The sequence below is a fragment of the Neoarius graeffei genome, chromosome 15 (assembly GCF_027579695.1).
Source record: "Neoarius graeffei isolate fNeoGra1 chromosome 15, fNeoGra1.pri, whole genome shotgun sequence".
Classification (NCBI taxonomy): domain Eukaryota; kingdom Metazoa; phylum Chordata; class Actinopteri; order Siluriformes; family Ariidae; genus Neoarius; species Neoarius graeffei.
In genome coordinates this window covers 32,462,797-32,482,885 of record NC_083583.1, presented here as the reverse complement: position 1 = coordinate 32,482,885, position 20,089 = coordinate 32,462,797, and the positions used below count along the sequence as shown (strand labels likewise).

At 42.3% G+C, this 20,089-nt stretch overlaps 1 long non-coding RNA gene across 1 annotated transcript in view; it reads right to left on the bottom strand.

Moving 5' to 3' along the window:
• LOC132899353 (uncharacterized) overlaps nt 1-4,725 on the bottom strand; it is a 33,294-nt gene extending 28,569 nt beyond the window's left edge. Inside the window, exon 1 of the long non-coding RNA XR_009656680.1 lies at nt 4,635-4,725. This is a non-coding gene — a long non-coding RNA (uncharacterized LOC132899353). The remainder of the gene's footprint in view (nt 1-4,634) is intronic.
• Between the last annotated feature and the right edge of the window lie 15,364 nt (nt 4,726-20,089).

The window sequence follows — 20,089 nt, the reverse complement described above, 5'->3', positions numbered from 1 at the left end:
CACTAACCACTACATCACCGTGCCACCCATATATATATATATATATATATATATATATATATATATATATATATATATATATATTGTATGAATAACAAAAAAGGACCTTTAGAAAAGTTAAATAAAATATAACGAAATTATAAGAACCAAAACAGAATGAGTGCTTTTAATTAAATGCCAAATTAAACATTAACATACATTTTCAAGTGATTTTAAAGTAATGTTGTTGGGGAACATTTGTAGTAATTATTATTCTATGCACATTACATACACCTCATATCTTCATTTACTGTAAGCATCTGGAATGGTATTTTGAGATTTAAGATGTAGCCCAGGACTATGATGCACTTTTTGATGATGTCATCTTATACACTCTTATCAGGATCAAATGGAAATACACACATTTCCTTTTGTTTGAACTGGCTTTTTTTGGCAAATATTTGTTGCAGTTATGAAGACGTGGACTGAAACTGAACGATAGACGGGTGAGAACAGGATGCTTTAACTCAGGAAGGAATATTAAACTGAATGAACACACACAGAGGAAAGAGAGATTCATATTACAGAATAAACAGAGCTGCGTTTTCCTGCTTCATTCAATCCAAACATGGAGGAATGTGATGAGGTGATAAACATACACGCATCCTGTCTGTTCTCGTTTCTCGTTCATAACAAAGGAGACAACTCACCCTCAGAAACGATACAGTGGCTATTAAAATCAGGAGATTTTCAGCTTTCAGCTTTCAGTGAATGATTCACATCAGAACACATACAAAATGTCATGCACTTTTTTTTTTCACAACAATGAAGCATACTTTACTTTGTAGTCTGGTTGAATCCTAAACGTCTTCCTGCTCCATTTATATATGCACTACATAAGGAATGAAATGATAGCTTCTACACTGTGTATAGCGCACTTTATGTCCAGTACGGAACCAATTAGGATTCTGCACCCTTCACACTATACAAGTGCACTGTAATAGGGTATTAAATATGTTTTGTATTTTTTTTAAACATACTGCTTAGTGTTAGTGACTTAAGTCCAAAAGTTATAGGGAAAGTTCCTCATATTCAGAGCTGGTTTATGCAGGTGCTTAAATGATTTTCTGAGCTCCACATTCAAATTTTTTAAAAGGGAGTGTCTATTTCCAGCCAAGTGAGAAGAGTCACATCACAAGTATTTGACTATTTATAACCGGTTTGGGTTAGAGTTTAGGGTGTGAATAGTATTGTTGGCTACAGAGGCCTGGGTGATTGTCTTGTCTCAGAGTGGTGCTACAGTATATACACCTTGGCCTAAATAGCCACATGCTATCCAGCCTGGGTACAAATAGCTTTGTTGGCCAGCCAGCCTGATCCATCCTGATGCCCTACTTCTGGCTAAAGTCTCATAACATTGCTCCTATGGAGGACAGCCCCATATGGACAGTCAAAAGATACACTTAGATGATGGCTCTGGACACTTACAGTTTTGCTGTGATGGCTGAGCATTGGAATTGCCATGATAACTTTAAGACTGAAGTCGTCATGAACAGTTTTGCACTCAAGTCTCCATCAGTGAACAGTTTATAACTTCAACAAAACAGACTTCATATTAAAACTATAATGAATTTCCTGGTTACACAGTTATACTTTGTGACTATATAGGACACTGTTATAGAAGCAAGTTATTGATAATCACACTATCTGTTATCACCCAAATGAGGATGGGTTCCCTTTTGAGTCTGGGTCCTCTCAAGATTTCTTCCTCATGTCGTCTGAGGGAGTTTTTCCTTTCTCACCATCACCTCAGGCTTGCTCATCAGGAATACATAAATTTATTAGGGATAAAATTAGCTCATTTTAAAGCTTTTATTTCTCTGTAAAGCTGCTTTGCAACAATGTCTATTATTAAAAGTGCTATACAAATAAATTGACTTGACTTGGCTACTGACACCACTTTCTTGTAGTTCATACCTCTGAGGTTGCCAGATATTTCTTGAATAAATGTGTCCGAGATGGTTTTTTTTTTTTAATGGTGTCTGACACCATCAATTGCCTTTAAAACTGAAAATAATCAGGAGTGGAGAAGGAAAAAGTGTTTTATTTTTCTTTGCTGTCAAATTTAATGTGATGAAACATAAATCTTAGAGACAATTTAAAAATGAAAAACATGATAACACAATATACTGTATGAATGAGAAGATGGTGAGCACCGAAATAAATCTAATAAATCTACAGAAGTGTAGCATATTTCGAATATATTGCTGCATGAATAGTCCTATTTGTAATCATCACACTAATTAGTGTGATATAAATATGACTTCAATATGACTAGATTATTATTATGCCTTCCACACTCATTATTCAACTTAATGAAGCCACAAAATACTTAATCATGGTCATGTATAATGTAGATTTGATCACACTTTTAATTTGCTGTTTTGATTTGTCAAATTAATAAAATAATGCCAGTGTTTTTGTTCATTCGTTGTGCTCTCCTGTAGAGAAAACATGCCCATGGTTTGAAGGATAAGTTGACCAAGTGTTCATCTGTTACACTTACAGATCACTTTAAAGTGTGTCCATAGTTTTATCTGTTAAAAAAAAAAAAAATCACTCCTGGAGATAAGCTACGGTATGTCTGTGTTAGTTGCTGTATGTAACTCAGATATAGTTCTCTCTCTCTCTCTCTCTCTCTCTCTTTTTATGGCTACTGTGTCTATTTGAACATAAGAATATAAAAGCCATCTTTGATGCTAAGCCCTGAATCGTGAACTGATTTTCAGCTTGTTATCATGTTCTGGAACATTCATATGCCGTGGTTTTTTTAGAGATAGCAATCACTTACGCACTTGCATTTATGCTCAAACCCAAATATTGTGTGTTTACAGTTCAAGAGAATAAAAGAACAGACAGTGAGGATGAACAGGGTATGGCGGTGAGAATGTCGGCGTGTGTGTGTGTGTGTGTGTGTGTGTGTGTGTGTGTGTGTGTGTGAGAGAGAGATACTGATGACAGTGGTGTGAATGCCAATCCTGAATGAGATGCCTTCTATTCCTTCAGCTGTGATCTTATCATCTTTCTCTCTATCAGTCATCTCATCCAGATTCCACCTCCTCTGAATCACCACCACCACATGTATGTGTGTGAGTGTGTGTCTTGTACATGTCACTACCTGCTCATGCGTCTTCAAAAGTCACAAAGCGACCTGCATTACTACTGAAACCACAATCTGATCTGTTACTGAAATCTGTTACACTGAAAATAAATAAACCATTCTTCCTCATTCCTGAGACAGGTGTGTTCTCTTTTTCTGTTATGATTCTCATGAGAAATGATGTTCATACATGAGATTAGATTTATATATTTATTAGGTTTAATGTTGGGCTTCTGTCCTGTCTCAATTTTTTATATCCATCCATCCATTATCTGTAGCCACTTATCCTGTGCAGGGTCACAAGCAAGCTGGAGCCTATCCCAGCTGACTACGGGCGAAAGGCGGGGTACACCCTGGACAAGTCGCCAGGTCATCACAGGGCTGACACATAGACACAGACAACCATTCACACTCACATTCACACCTACGGTCAATTTAGAGTCGCCAATTAACCTAACCTGCATGTCTTTGGACTGTGGGGGAACCGGATCACCCAGAGGAAACCCACGCGGACACGGGGAGAACATGCAAACTCCACACAGAAAGGCCCTCGTCGGCCACGGGGCTCAAACCCAGGACCTTCTTGCTATGAGGCGACAGTGCTAACCACTACACCACCGTGCCGTCACGAGGCGATAATGCAACAGAATTTTCTATTTTGAAAGCATTTCCAAGAAATAGCTTGTGGGTTAAACTGAAGCTAAAAATCTTCTTCCACATTTCAGTATAATTTCTATCCCATCCATCCATTTTGGCATATCACTACAGTGACGTGGCTGCTCTGACAGCTTCAGCCATTAGAGTCTCTAGGGAACATTACAGTAGTGATTTCCCATTGCCTTCTACTGGATAATTATAGAGGTTTTCTCCTCTTACCCATTCACACTCACACCTATGGACAATTTAGAGCCACCTATTAGCCTAACCTGCATGTCTTTGGACTTTGGGGGAAACCGGAGCACCCAGAGGAAACCCACACAGACACGAGGAAAACATGCAAACTCTACACAGAAAGGCCCTTGCCAGCCGCGAACCCAGAACCTTCTTACTGTGAGGCGACAGTACTAACCACTGCACCACCGTGCCGCCTTTAATGAAACTAGTATAAAGTAAATTGATCTTTAAATAATAGTTGTGTGTATAAATGGTATAAACATGGCATAGCAGGTAGAGGCTTTACATTTTAGCTACTACTTTTTCTCATCTGAACGAAATAAAAATAAATGCTTGACAGGCCATGCTGACAAGAAACATCAGTAGAAGTTGCTACACACACCAAAAAACTACAAGCAACACAAGATACTCATCGACTGCTAGCATGAATGTAGAGTTATGTAAAGTTCCATGTTAAGGGTGAAAAGAAGATTCCTGAAGTTTTCTCAACTGATCTGTGTGTGTGTGTGTGTGTGTGTTTCCTGCTGCTCTGTGCTCAGTAATCCATCATGGTGTTCGTGTTGAGTTTATCTCTGACTGAAAACACCCTCGGGTCACTCACCATCTCCTGCTCCAGACTGCCAGACGACTCTGTGTGTGTGTGTGTGTGTGTGTGTGTGTGTGTGTGTGTGTGTGTGTGTGAGAGAGAGAGAGAGAGAGAGAGAGAGAGAGAGAGAGAAGTTGGTTTGTACCCATTGAAGCCTTGGGCATAAAAATAGAAGTACTGAATAACACCTGAGTTCCAGCCTACAGTGTTCAATAATATTTCCAAATACATCAGTGCACTAGTAAAATAGTTTGAGACACAGCCACAGACCAGTCATCATGGTAACAAGGAAGGTTTGATTGTGGTTAACGATTGCTTAGCGAGCAGGATGAATAGGCAAGTTAATTATCACCTTGTGTTAAGTAGTATACACTTAATGTGTTGTAATAAATTGACAGACTGTTTTGTGCATTAGTGTGTGGTTAAGAACACAGCCCATGGTTATTAGAAAATGGGGAGTCAGAGTGCTTGAAGGAAAAAAAAAAACCAACAACAACAACGTAATGAGACTGTTTCAAACTCTCCATGGCTGCATCTTAAATCACATACTACCAAAATAGTACATGAACTATTCAGAGCATTAAGGTTGTTTGGGATTCAAAATGCAGCCAATTATCATGATAAGTAGGAAGTGTGTATGCTCAGATCTTAGCCAGCTAAGAGTGTTTGCTCAGTATAATCCACCATTAAAATTCAATCGAGGAGTCAGAGTATGTCATTTGGGATGCAACCCATGACGGTATGAGTGTAAGTTTATGGTAGAAAGATTATGGTTAAGGATAAGATGAGTGAATGTGAATGATGTGTGTGTGTGTGTGTGTGTGTGTGTGTGTGTGTGTGTGTGTGTGTGTGTGTGTGTGTTCTAGAATTCTGTATGAATGACTCAGTTGTAACATGAGCGTCCTTCAGAATACATACAAATTTGCTTCCGGATAAATATTTGCAAACATCCATCATCTTTAATGACATTGCTTTTGTACACAATAGTCTCACCAGCTTCATTTCCACTGCAAACATGTCGATAATGAGTGATGACCCTCACTAACCCCACTTACTTACACCCCCATCACTTTTACCCCCGACACACCACTGTGAAGTGATGGTGATGAGCCAAATCCTGATGAGACAAGAACTCCAGAGAGAGAGAGATCACAACCTACAGCCTGGCCACTTTCATTTAACATTACTCACAATAAAAACATTGTGGTGTCCAGGCTGCTTCTGAGCTAGACTGGAGAAGCAGGAAATCGTCCAATGCAGGAGCTCCCAGATTAATAAAGCTGAGTTTCATGTGTCTCAACAACAGAAATATCTCAATTCAAAAGGTATTATAGTCATTCCCTTGATCACATATACAGTAGGTGTAACATGAGGAATAACGTTATCAGCTGTGTTTCCTACAGTCATCCCTGACAGGTCCACCCCACATCACCAGAATACAAGGTCAAATTATCCTCAGTTATTCATTTTCTATACTGCTTGTCCGTTGCAGATCACAGGGAAACTGGAGCCAACCCCAGCTGACATCAGGCGCGAGGTGGGGTACACCCTGGATGGGTCACCAATCCGTCACAAGGCCAACACAGAGAAACAGACAGCCTTTCACACTCACATATACACTTATGGGCAATTTAGAGTAGCCAATTGAATTAACCTGTATGTCTTTGGACTATGGGAGGAAACCAGAGCACCTGGAGGAAACCCACGCTGGCAAGAGGAGAACATGCACACTTCACACAGAAAGGCCCTAATTGGCTGCGGAACTCAAACCCAGAACCTTCTTGCTGTGGGGCGACAGTGCTAACCACTTCCTCAGTTACTCACTGTTTATATACTACCTGATTTAATTAGTTCATTGCAAAGTCTTGCCAACTTTGTTTTGCCGTATCTGATCTAAATTATCATTAGATAATCAATTGACATTCTTTGTTTTTCTGCCTATTGTTTGTCCATTTGTTTTTGACTCTTTACCTGCTGCTCATTTGGGCTTGATCCTGAATTTGCTTTGAGCCCCTTAAAGAAAATTTCTCGCAAATAAACAAATTGAGCCAAAAGTCAGTCTTTATATCTGTCCTTTATTAAAAAAAAGCTGCATGTTGAATTTGTTCTTAATGATATAACCATTGAAGTGATGAAAATAGATGGGACTATTTTTTTGTCAGGGAGGCCGCCAACTCCGTCATGTGTGATGTCATTTTCCACAAACACAGCGGAGGTGTACAAGCACATGCTACACAAGACTATAGTATAATATTATGGTCTAGCATGACTTCTCAGTCAATTTGTTTGCATTTTTCCACAAAAATTATGGTAATTCAGTATTAGAAAAGGAATCAAAATAAAGTAGTGGCTAGTTTATTGCCTCTTTATTTAAAAAAAATATATATTTACCTGCTTATCTTCCATCCGTTTGATGCATGATGCGGTGTGCTGTCTTGCTGCTGGTGTTTTGTAGTGAAACAAAGTCAGGATCACGTCTGGCTTCAGTTGTCATTTCTGCCTCATGTCTCGCTTCTTCTCAGTGATTTTTTCCTACAAGTTCTCCACAAAACAATCTTCTGTAAAATGCGCACTGCACAATTTGCTGCTTTTTCCAGAAGTAAAGTTTTCTCGCTTTACTTGATGAAGCTATTTGGCCAAACATCTTGGATCCAGGACGGAATGAAGAAGATGTGTGGAATCCTACATCACACAGCGTCACCCTCGTTTCCGTCTCCTAATACATCTATATATCTGGCTAATCCAGCATGGCCACACCCGGGGAAATGGCCCAACGGACTGATGTTATTGTACAAATTTAACATGTTTTTTAAAGGTAGACTGCCTTTCAGATTTTTTAAGTGTAGGTCATAAAAATAATTTTCCCTGAGACCAAATTATTTTTTTAGTGGACCAAAAGCTACTGAATTTGAATCACAGACTTCCAATTTAATTCTTTTTTTTAAAATAGAACAATTAATGAATTTAGGGCCATGTGGCCCTAAATTCTCCACTATATTTTCCTGCTTCACCATGACCCAAATCAAGATATTACATCATGCATCACATGGTGGGCTTTCCCCGTTCTCGCAAGGCATTGTGGGATACAAATTTGAAACAGGAGGGAAAAATGGCGGACATGAGTGTGCGAATGAAATGTGAAAGACCGACTACAGTAATGGAAAGCAAGAAGAAAAGCCATTATGCTGTGAAGGAAAGGAAATGCAGGACCAAACTAATAATTATCGGTGGTCAGTGAGCACCTCGGTGTGATCAGCTGTTCGTTTAGTGACAGAATGATGCAACTGTCAGTGCATGGTCAAAGGTAAACCTGTAGATGGCAGTAATGCAACACTGGATGCCAGCTGCCGTAAAACCCAAAAGAAGAAGGAAAAGAAGAAGAAACAGGTAAACCTGCACATGCACACATGGACTTCCTGTGTCTGCTTGACTGCACGAAGCAAGCAATTTCATGCACATTATTTGCTTGGGAATCCCCTCAAATTAAATAACTTCCCAGCCACAGAATGGCCTGGGCTTTTTTGTTTATTTGTTTGTTTTTTCTTTTTTTTGTTTTTTTTAGATATTGCAGAAATAAACTTATATCACTCGTCTCGTCTTGTCTCGTCTCGTCTTCTTCGGCTTTATCCGGGACCAGGTCACGGAGGCAGCAGTCTAAGCATGGAAGCCCAAACTTCCCTTTCCCCAGACACCTTGGCCAGCTCCTCGGGAAGAACACCGAGGCGTTCCCAGGCCAGCCAAGAGACATAGTTCCTCCAGCGTGTCCTGGGTCTTCCTCGGGGCCTTCTCCTGGGGGGACATGCCTGGAACACCTCCCCAGGGAGGCGTCCAGGAGGCATCCGAAAAAGATGCCCGAGCCACCTCAGCTGATTCCTCTCGATGTGGAGGAGCAGCGGCTCTACTCCGAGCTCCTCCCGAGTGACTGTGCTTCTCACCATATCTCTAAGGGAGCGCCCAGCCACCCTGCGAAGAAAACTCATTTCGGCCGCTTGTATCCGCGATCTTGTTCTTTCGGTCATTACCCAAAGCTCATGACCATAGGTGAGAGTTGGAACATAGATCGACTGGTAAATTGAGAGCTTCGCCTTTTGGCTCAGCTCCTTCTTCACCACGACAGACCGGTAAAGCGACCGCATCACTGCGGAGGCTGCACCGATCCGCCTGTCGATCTCACGCTCCATCCTTCTCTCACTCGTGAACAAGATCCCGAGATACTTAAACTCTTCCACTTGAGGCAGGACTTCTCCACCAACCTGGAGAGGGCAAGCCACCCTTTTCCGGTCGAGAACCATGGCCTCGGACTTGGAGGTGCTGATTCTCATCCCAGCTGCTTCACACTCGACTGCAAACCGCCCCAGTGCATGCTGAAGGTCCTGGTTTGAAGAAGCCAACAGGACAACATCATCCGCAAAAAGCAGAGATGAAATCCTGTGGTTCCCAAACAGGATTCCTTCCGGCCCCTGGCTGCGCCTAGAAATTCTGTCCATAAAAATTATGAACAGAACCGGTGACAAAGGGCAGCCCTGCCAGAGTCCAACATGCACTGGGAACAGGTCTGACTTACTGCTGGCAATGCGAACCAGACTCCTGCTCCGTTCGTACAGGGACCGGACAGCCCTTAGCAAAGAGCCCCGAACCCCATACTCCCGAAGCACCCCCCACAGAATACCACGGGGGACACGGTCGAATGCCTTCTCCAGATCCACAAAGCACATGTGGACTGGTTGGGCAAACTTCCATGAACCCTCGAGCACCCTATGAAGGGTATAGAGCTGGTCCAGTGTTCCGCGACCAGGACGAAAACCGCATTGTTCCTCCTGGATCCGAGGTTTGACTATTGGTCGAATTCTCCTCTCCAGTACCCTGGAGTAAACCTTCCCCGGGAGGCTGAGAAGTGTGATTCCCCTATAATTGGAGCACACTCTCCGGTCCCCTTTCTTAAATAGAGGGACCACCACCCCAGTCTGCCACTCCAGAGGCACTGTCCCCGACTGCCACGCAATGTTGCAGAGGCGTGTCAACCAAGACAGCCCCACAACATCCAGAGACTTGAGATACTCAGGGCGGATCTCATCCACCCCCAGTGCCTTGCCACCGAGGAGCTTGCAAACCACCTCAGTGACTTCGGCTTGGGTAATGGACGAGTCCACCTCTGAGTCATCAGCCTCAGTCTCCTCAATGGAAGACATGACGGTGGGATTGAGGAGATCCTCAAAGTATTCCTTCCACCACCCAACAATGTCCCCAGTCAAGGTCAACAGCTCCCCACCCGCACTGTAAACAGTGTTGGCAGAGTACTGCTTCCCCCTCCTGAGGCGCCAGACGGTTTGCCAGAATTTCTTCGAGGCTGACCGATAGTCCTTCTCCATGGCCTCCCCGAACTCCTCCCAGTTCCAAGTTTTTGCCTCCGCAACTGCCTGAGCTGCAGCACACCTGGCCTGCCGATACCCATCAGCTACCTCAGGAGTCCCGGAGGTCAACATGGCCCGATAGGACTCCTTCTTCAGCTTGACGGCATCCCTTACTTCTGGTGTCCACCACCGGGTTCGGGGATTGCCGCCACGACAGGCACCGGAGAACTTGCGGCCACAGCTCCAAACAGCTGCGTCCATAATGGAGGTAGAGAACATGGTCCACTCAGACTCAATGTCCCCCGCCTTCCTCGGAAGCTGGGAAAAGCTCTCCCGGAGGTGGGAGTTAAAGACCTCCCCAACAGAGTGCTTGGCCAGACGTTCCCAGCAGACCCTCACCATACGTTTGGGCCTGCCAGGTCTGTCCAGCTTCCTCCTCCGCCAGCGGATCCAACTCACCACCAGGTGGTGATCAGTTGACAGCTCAGCCCCTCTCTTCACCCAACTCCAGAGAAGTGGAGAGTCCAGCCCCTCTCGAGGAGCTGGGTTTCAGAGCCCAAGCTGTGCGTGGAGGTGAGCCCGACTATCTCTAGCCGGTACCTCTCAACCTCCCGCACAAGCTCAGGCTCTTTCCCCCCCAGCGAAGTGACATTCCATGTCCCAACAGCTAGCCGCTGTGTCCGGGGATCAGGTCGTCGAGGCCCCTGCCTTCGACTGCCACCCAATCCACACTGCACCAGTCCCCTACTGCTACCTCTGTGGGTGGTGAACCCACAGGAGGTCAGGCCCACGTCACCTTTTTGGGCTAAGCCCGGCTGGGCCCCATGGGCAAAGGCCCGGCCACCAAGTGCTCGCATACGAGCCCCAACCCCAGGTCTGGCTCCAGGGTGGGGCCCCAGCTGCGCCATACCGGGCGACGTCACGGTCCTTGATGGTTTCTCCATAAGGGTTTTGGTGAACTGCTCTTGGTCTGGCCTGTCACCTAGGACCTGTCTGCCTTGGGAAACCCTGACAGGGGCATAATGCCCCTGACAACATAGCTCCTAGGATCATTCAAGCACACAAACCCCTCCACCACAATAAGGTGGCAGTTCTAAGAGGGGAATTTATATCACAATGAAATAACATTTTATTTAGTTCACTCTGAAATTTGGTCATTGTGATATATAACTTATATCACAATGACCAAATTTCAGAGTGAACTAAATAAAACTGATTTTATGAAATCGAAAGGCCATCTAGCTTTAAGCTAAAGTCCACTTAAGTTTTTTCATCTCGAACATATTGTATTAATGTATAACGATGACATTTCATAACCCTGTAATTTCAAAATTTCCTGGTTAATTGCTTTAGTCAGTCTGGACTTGTCTTTTCCCTAGCAGCTCGTCTCCATTTCAGTTTCTTTTTTTGAGCAAGAACAAAATAACTGCTTTTTAGCATAAAACTTTATACCACAGCACTGCTGAGTTTTGAATTCTGCTTGGCCAGATATTGATTAATTTCCTATAAGTCTTGTAATGAATGAAGTCTGAACACATTTGTCTGTGTTCATTCATTTACTCCAACAGGAATAGTTACAAAAAATGTTTGGGCTATAAGCCTTCACTGCGTTGATTAATGTACTATACCAGCATATTAAGGCAAGTATTTTATTGTTTACTGAGTCTTATTATTGTCCATTGCGTCTCAAACTTCAAAGTGAAGCAGCAATGTGAATGGCTGATTAAATATTTCATCATTGTTTCTGTTCTGTCGAGAGCAGCTCATCGCCACGCGTGGGTGAAAACCAGTGTTGATAAACATGCTTTATGCATAACGTATGAGCGAGACAGCGTATTTAGCCATGACTCACTCGGCTCATTCATCCGTTTCATATGTTTATTCTGTGTTTGGTTTAGTCATCAGGAATTTAATACTTACTGCAAAAATATGAACTGTGCATTCAAGGCAAATCTTGGCAAGGCTTGTCACTAAGAGTGAGTATTTGGGCCATTTTAAAATTCATTCACAGCTGTCCCGTATCGTCTCTCCCCTTTCTCTTCTGTAGATTCGCTGCAGGTCAGGTGTGTGAGGTCATGTGAGCCAGTGTTTCTGCTCATTGCTCAGTGAATAAGGAAGAATAGTGCAGCTCTGTTTTCTGTGATGCTGCAGAATCAGTACTGTGCCTGAATCGAATTGAATTGAGAAACAAAAAACTGGCTAATGTTAGTCCCTGCAGAGCTGGAATTATTAGAGATTACAGTTCCAGATGTTGCTGATTGGTTATATGGAGATCCACAGATCTTTACACATATTTGATTCTTCTACAGTGATCTTTTTTCCGCCATGAAGTTGAGACTCAGCAGTACATGAAAGTGGATATGATGAAACACACACACACACACACACACACACACACACACACACACACACACACACACACAGTGTTTTGTGTGTCATTATGAGATTGATGACTAACATAGACATCGTGTTTCCTGCTCTCACCTGCCTTCAGGTAACCACACCCACTCTCATCCATCAGCCATCATTACAACCCTTACCGTAGATCACTCTGTTTACATGGCTCTGTGTGTGTGTGTGTGTGTGTGTGTGTGTGTGTGTGTGTGTGTGTGTGTGTGTGTGTGTGTGTGTGTGATCTGCCTGTGCAGGTAGATAATAATCTTAGCACACCGTGGCATTTGAAGATAATATGTGGTCTATATACTAAGCGAGGCATTCACTGTGGCCACATCCCAAACCACACCCCATGTTGACTATAGACGCAACTCAACATAGCAGTAGGGGTTTGGGACATATCCACAGTGTATATGACAGCTTTTATATAGCCGATTTAGTGTGTTGGGAATGTGGATTGCAACACACCCAAAGTAAAATTGTATTTGAGCTTTTCATCAGCCTAAGGAAGACGACTGAGAGTCCGGGAAGTGCAGTTTGGGGTTAATTACTGTTTTGCCAAAGATTGGAAAACCCACCGATGCTCTCATCATGTGTGTGTGTGTGTGTGTGAGAGAGAGAGAGAGAGAGCAAAAGACAGAGAGACGGGGAGAAAAGGTCCTGCACCACCTGGGTTCGTATCTTTGCCCTGTCATTAACACTCTGAGTCAGACCCAGAGCTTGTCAGCATATGAGACTGTGTGTGTGTGATTTTATGAGTGTCTCCTCTTCAAGTTCTTTGTGCTAGCACGCAAAACCCCTGCACGCCAAGCCCCACTTTGTTTGTTTATCATTATTTCTCTGTTACTTCAAAGATCTACACACACACACACACACACAGGATGCAAATTTGTGAAAATGAGTCTCATTAGCTTCTTTCAGTGGAATTCATGTTATACCACAGGTCAAAAGTTTGTGACATTTAATCAACAAGAAGCAGACATCTTCCTTTTTTAATAAATTTTATAGCAATGCTGATACACACACACACACACACACACACACACACACAGAAAGTAAAGACGTGGTAGTAATGACAAATGTAATTTCTTTGTTACTGGATCACTGCAGATAAACACAGAGAGAAAGAAAGTCACACAGATACTCAGACACAGAAATTCAGACAGATTCTCAGACACACAGACAAAAACAGACACACAGACAAAAATTCAGACAGATACTCTGACAGACAGAAAGACACACAGACAGATACACAGACCAATGCTCAGACATGCAGACAGATATTCAGACACACAGAAAGATACACAGACCGATATTCAGACACACAGAAAGATACACAGACCAATATTCAGACACAGACATGGATATTTAGACAGATATTCAGACACACAGACGCTCAGACTGATAATCGACACACAGACAGAAATACTCAGACATACAGACAGACACACAGACAAAAATACTCAGACTAATATTCTGACACAGATACAGATATTTAGACAGATACTCAGACACACAGACAGACATTCAGACACTCAAATAGACACTCAGACTGATACTCAGACACACAGTCAGACACTCAGACAGACCTTCAAACACACAAACAGACACACAGACACTTTATTAATTAATTAAAAACAATACTAAGGCATACTAAAAAAAAAAATTAAAACAACATTTTTTAAGCCTTACTGTATTAGTGTGTTTGCGTGCATTGTAGCATTTGGAAAACATTTCATGATTAAATCTTTTTACTGAATTACAGCATGAACTTCACATCTCATCTCTAGCCGCTTTATCCTGTTCTACAGGGTCGCGGGCAAGCTGGAGCCTATCCCAGCTGACTACGGGCGAAAGGCGGGGTACACCCTGGACAAGTCGCCAGGTCATCACAGGGCTGACACATACGTAGACACTAGTGTTGTGCATGAACGCGTTCAAAAGAACGCGTTCACTGAACACGCTCGTTTTTCCATGAACTTTGAACTGAACGCAACAACTTTGTAATGAAAGAACTTGAACGTGAATTCGTTCAAATTATGCGACATGAACGACAAACATGAAGATGAATGAAACATGAAACCTGATGAATCGAGTGGCACGTCTACTTGCAAGATATTTTACGTTCTACTACTTCACTGTCAGTCTGATGTTTTGTTGTCACTCACTGCCCTGAGGTGCTGCGTGTGTGCAATGCATCATGGATAACGTAGTGTGAAGCCGGAGATAGTGGATGGCTCTATGATTTGGCTCCATACTACGTTACCCATGATGCAGCAGAGCAGAGTAGGCGTAACCCAGCGTTCCCTAGCTACAGGCAGCAGACAGCGTGCACACCACAGCCGGCGCACACTCACAGCAACATGGCCAGTGAAAGTTCAAGTAGCGGCACGGAGAACACAGATGAGACGGATTCTCCTCATGGTTATTTACAGCAATTTTACACAATTTCACACAAAGACTCAGACGGTAAAAACATTACCTTTCTGTGTAAGCTCTGTCCACCTTTCCTGAAAAAAACAAGTAAGAATATCGACAACGTCGTTCTCAAATTTGAAACAACACATTGAGTTGAAGCATCTGTCCAGTTTCAAAGCATATATGCAAGTCCTCGAGGATCAGAAGGGAAAGGGCAAGAAGATCCCCTGCCAAAATCCCAAAATCCAAGTCACACTGCCTGCAGCCTTCAAGAGTACCACTGTCTCCCAGCAGCAGGTAGATAAACTGATTATTGACTACATTGTGGAAGATTTACAACCACTAAGCAAAGTTGAGAAATCCTCGTTCATCAGACTAGTTTATTAGAAGTTATTGTTAGTTGAAACTGAAAGCATTTGTTTGAAGTCACGTATAACGTTTTGGTGCAGTGGTTGAGTCAGTGAAGAAATCAAAATATTTTGTCCTTTTTCCATATATAGTATGTACAATAACTTCCATTTTGTGTGATAGAATATAATATCTATAATATGTGAGTAGTTTTGAGCTAGAATGTAGCATATGATTTTAGTCTTTATTTTCATATCCCGCCTAAAAGTAAAATGAACTGAACTTTGAACTAGTTCAGAATTAAAACTGTGAACTATGAACGTGACCAGTTCACTTTTAACATGTTTGAACTGAACTTGAACTAGTTTAAAAAAAGTGTGAACTTGCACAACACTGGTAGACACAGACAACCATTCACATCTACAGTCAATTTAGAGTCACCAGTTAACCTAACCTGCATGTCTTTGGACTGTGGGGAAAACCAGAGCACCCGGAGGAAACCCACGCGGAGAACATGCAAACTCCGCACAGAAAGGCACTCACCGGCCACGGGGCTCGAACCCGGACCTCCTTGCTGTGAGGCGACAGCGCTAACCACTACACCACCGTGCCGCCAACTTCACATGTATGTTTTGGAAATAAGAAAATTCAGTCAGTAACACTAAATGAGATAAACACTGGTGTTGACACCAGAATGAGTGTTTCTGTCTCTGAATGACTACATGGTGAGCCGGCACACTTTGATGACATCATCTTGTTGATCCTCTTGAGTATAAGAACAGTGACAGAAACACAGTAGCTCTTATTTTAATTTAATATCTAAGAACTCACCTGTGTTACCTATGTTGGTTTTATAGATGCTGTCTTGCTCATATACGTACATGTGTGTGTGTTAGTTACTAACAGTGTGAGTCAGAATGATGAGCTGTATGAAATAAAACATCAAATTATGGCTCAAAAAGGATGACAAAATCTGACTCAAACTGTCTCTCAGACTGAGTCTCATAATGGAGTGTTTTCTACGTAACTGTGTGTCCATATGGTGTGTGTGTGTGTGTGTGTTTTCACCATGTATAAGGGAGTGTCAGAATGATGAGCTGAAGTCACTGTAAAGTGTGTACATTGAGTGTGAAGTTAAAGTGATGATATATACTGTAGATGTTCTGAATAAACTTGTGAATTTGTGGTTTTAATACAAAACACTCACAGTTCAAATAAACGAAACAGAACCACCTAGAACATCAACATTTACCTCAGGTGTGTCAGGAAATTACTGAGGAAAACTAAACTTGCACGGCAATTTCACTTAGCATCAACTGCTAACAGAGCTAACGCATGGAACGTCACAACTTGTGAGGAATCTTACAATGAATACAATTCAGTGGCGGCGGCAGAGGGGGGCCAAGGGAGGCAATTGCCCCCCCCCCAAAAAAAAAAATTATGTTGAGGGGGGCTGTGCCCCCCCCCCAAGTTACGATGGGAGTCCTTTGACTATTTACAAAGAAGAAAAGGAGAAAGTAGTGTGAATAAACAGCCCGCTGCATGCCTTTGTTTTCCCTTATTAAATCCTGCTGTGTCCCTTCATCCCGGTGGCATTCCTTTGTACTGTAGGCTGGTAGCACCCATTCGCACCAAAACTGATGCAAATTAGCCTGGCCCTGACATCACGGATTGTCTCCGCTTTCTGGGATTTTCTTTATTTGGCTTACACAGAACTGCAAAACCCATCACTTTTAGTAGACAAGCTGATTTATGAATATTCTGTGGACTAATTAACCCTGTCTGTCTCGACTGACCAGACTGTCTAGACATGTCTGATCTCCTTGGGTACTCGCGCCAAAGCAGGGACCCTGTGACAGCAAGGCTATGACAGTGTCACTACATTTGTATCTGACTGATAACTCGTGTCCTTTCCGGATGGCTAGATAGCATTCACGAGGCATACAAGAAGTTTTGGGCACCCAAAAACTTGATGCTGCTCTAGATCTATATGAATTAGCTTGCTGCCCTGACCAAACCCATTGGAAGAGGGTGTTATTCTCTCAACAATACTAAGCAGATGTAATTACGTTATAGTATCATTGGTTCTGTTTCATATAGAAAAAAAATACCTAGACGAAATGTACTCTAATATAGAGTGTAGCAAGATTCAGGTGTGGGTGGAGCACAGAAGCACGGCAGGCGGCTGTTTGCGTTGAAGAGGGTTTTTTATTTTATAGCTTTTCAGCATAGGGCTCCAAAAAACTCTCACTCTCTCATACATACACATACAGGCTGTCAACGAGCCCTCGGCGCCGACCTCCCCTTCTCACTCTCCTTTTATCGGGCACGGTCACTGAAGGAGACACACAAACACACGTTAATTGACAACAGGTGTAGTGACACGACCACTCACCTTCCCTGACTCCGCCCTCCATTCACAGACTGACGCTCGGCCACACCCCCACTGCCACATAGAGACATTAAACTTAGCTTTACTCCACCAAAATTTGCCTCTCAAAATGCGTGAAATAGCGTTTTAGAGGGTTAAAAATTCAAAAATTTCCTGGGGCATGCCCCTGGACCCCCCTAGATTTTGCACGCACCTTTAGTGCATGACACTTCACCCCCCATCCAAAACTTCCTGCCACCGCCTCTGCAGTTGTAAAGTTAAAATTAAGATGAGTGGTTAGATGTGTTTAGTCCCAGTGTCCTCTGTCAGACTTTAGAACTAATCTTATATCTTAAGCATGAATTAAGCTGTTATCAGGTTAGTTATTAGCTAGCAGTATGATTAGGTTTCATTGCTAGATATTGGAAATGGAAAATGGTTCTAGCATCAGAAAAGCTTCTTCACTCAAAGGTTCAGTGTTTAACCCTTCAACAGAAGTGGGCGGCACGGTGGTGTAGTGGTTAGCACTGTCACCCCACAGCAAGAAGGTTCTGGGCTTGAGCCCAGTGGCTGACAAGGGCCTTTTTGTGTGGAGTTTGCATGTTCTCCTCGTGTCTGTGTGGGTTTCCTCGGGGTGCTCCGGTTTCCCCTACAGTCCAAAGACATGCGGTTAGGTTAACATGGGGCAGCTTTGGGCTGAGGTTGGGCTGAAGTGCCCTTGAGCAAGACACCTAACCCATAACTGCTCCCCAGGTGCTGTAGCATAGCTACCCACTGCTCTGGGTATGTGTGTGCGTGCTCATTGCTCACTTGTATGTGTCTGTGTATGTTCACTGCTACAGATGGATTAAATACAGAGGTTAAATTTCACTGTGTGCTTAAGTCTGTTCTTGAGTGTACATGTGACAAATAAAGGCTTCTTCTTCTTCCAAAGGTAGAGGCTAAGAAAGGTTTAAAACCCCAAAATATCAGAAACTCTTGAGAAACCCTAACAAAGGGAAGGTAGAGATGATTCCAAGGGCCCTAAAAGAACAGAAGGATTGAGGGAACATCCAGAGTGAAAGCTGCTTGGTGCTATCAAAGTGATTAAGTCAGTCCAGTTTCCTGATTTCATATACAGCAAGTTTAAATTCTGATATAAGAGCACAACAGTCACGTTAAACAGTCGTTTTTCACTATACCTTCTGTTGTCTTTCTCAACTCGATGCAGTGTTCTATATTTAAACATCCATATTTCATCTGGGATGCGTTCCCCTGCAGCACTGACTCAAAATCAATACAGAATAAAAACATTCACACGTCCAAATCGTGTCAGTGCCAGGATTTTCCCCCCCTTTTAAGCTGTTGATAGATGAAGCAAGATAATCGTTAAAATGTTTAACAGTGGAATGATCAAACACTCAGATATCTATAGTACCGGTTAAACAGTCAAAATATTTGTACACCATTACTCATTCATAGGTCTTTCTGTATTTTGGCTATTTTCTACATTGTAGAACAATACTCAATATATCAAAACTATGAAGTAACACATGGAACATAGATGGAATTATGTGGTAAACAATAAAAGTGTTAAAAACAAAATATGTTTCATATTTTTGATTCTTCAAAGTATCTAGTGGTTACCTTGATGACGCTTTGCACACTATTGGTGTTATCTTGACCAGCTTCATGAGGTAGTCACCTGGAATGCTTTTCAATTAACAGGTGCCTCGTCAAAAGTTAATTAGTGCGATTTGTTGCCTTCTTAATGTGTCTGAGATCAAACAGCAAATAGTAAAAATAATAAATATAGAGTAAATAGCCCTATTCCACAACTGTAGTCATCCATATTATGTCAAGAACTGCTCAAGTAAGTAAAGATAAAAGACATCCATCAGAAAAACCATTGAATTAGAAGATAGATAGATAGATAGATAGATAGATAGATAGATAGATAGATAGATAGATAGATAGATAGATAGATAGATAGATAGATAGATAAGACAGTTATTCCACGCAATCGAGTCGTACATGAGCTGATAGCCGATGAGGTATATAGCACTGAGTTGACTAAAAGCCATGTACGATGAGATTGAGTGGAATAACTGTTTTATTCTATCCACATTCACTGGATTTCAAGAAACAGAGCATTTTTATTTTTATTTTTTGCAAATTCGATAAACAAAAACTTTGTGCAAAATGTGTGACAAAATCATTTCCGCTAAGAATATAATAAACAAACCGGCGAAATGACAGTAGCAATTTGTGAAAAATGCTATAGTAATAATTTTTTAAAAATAAAAAAAGATATGTTCTGACCATAAAATACTTTCATTCCATATTTTATTTCTTTTTTGTATTTGGGGGGGGTTGTTTTCGAGTAGAACTTTTATTTCATCCTCGGTTGGTTCAGTAACACACTCTGCCATTTTCTTCTTCTTCTTCTTTGGGTTTTTTTTGGTGGTTGGCAAACCAACTTAAAGGTGCATTATCACCACCAACTGGGCTGGAGTGTGGAACAGGATACTGGGGGGGGACTGTATTCTTTTAGCTATTTCTGTTTCTTTTGAATGCTTGATAACAAAGTGATATATTTGACATGATGT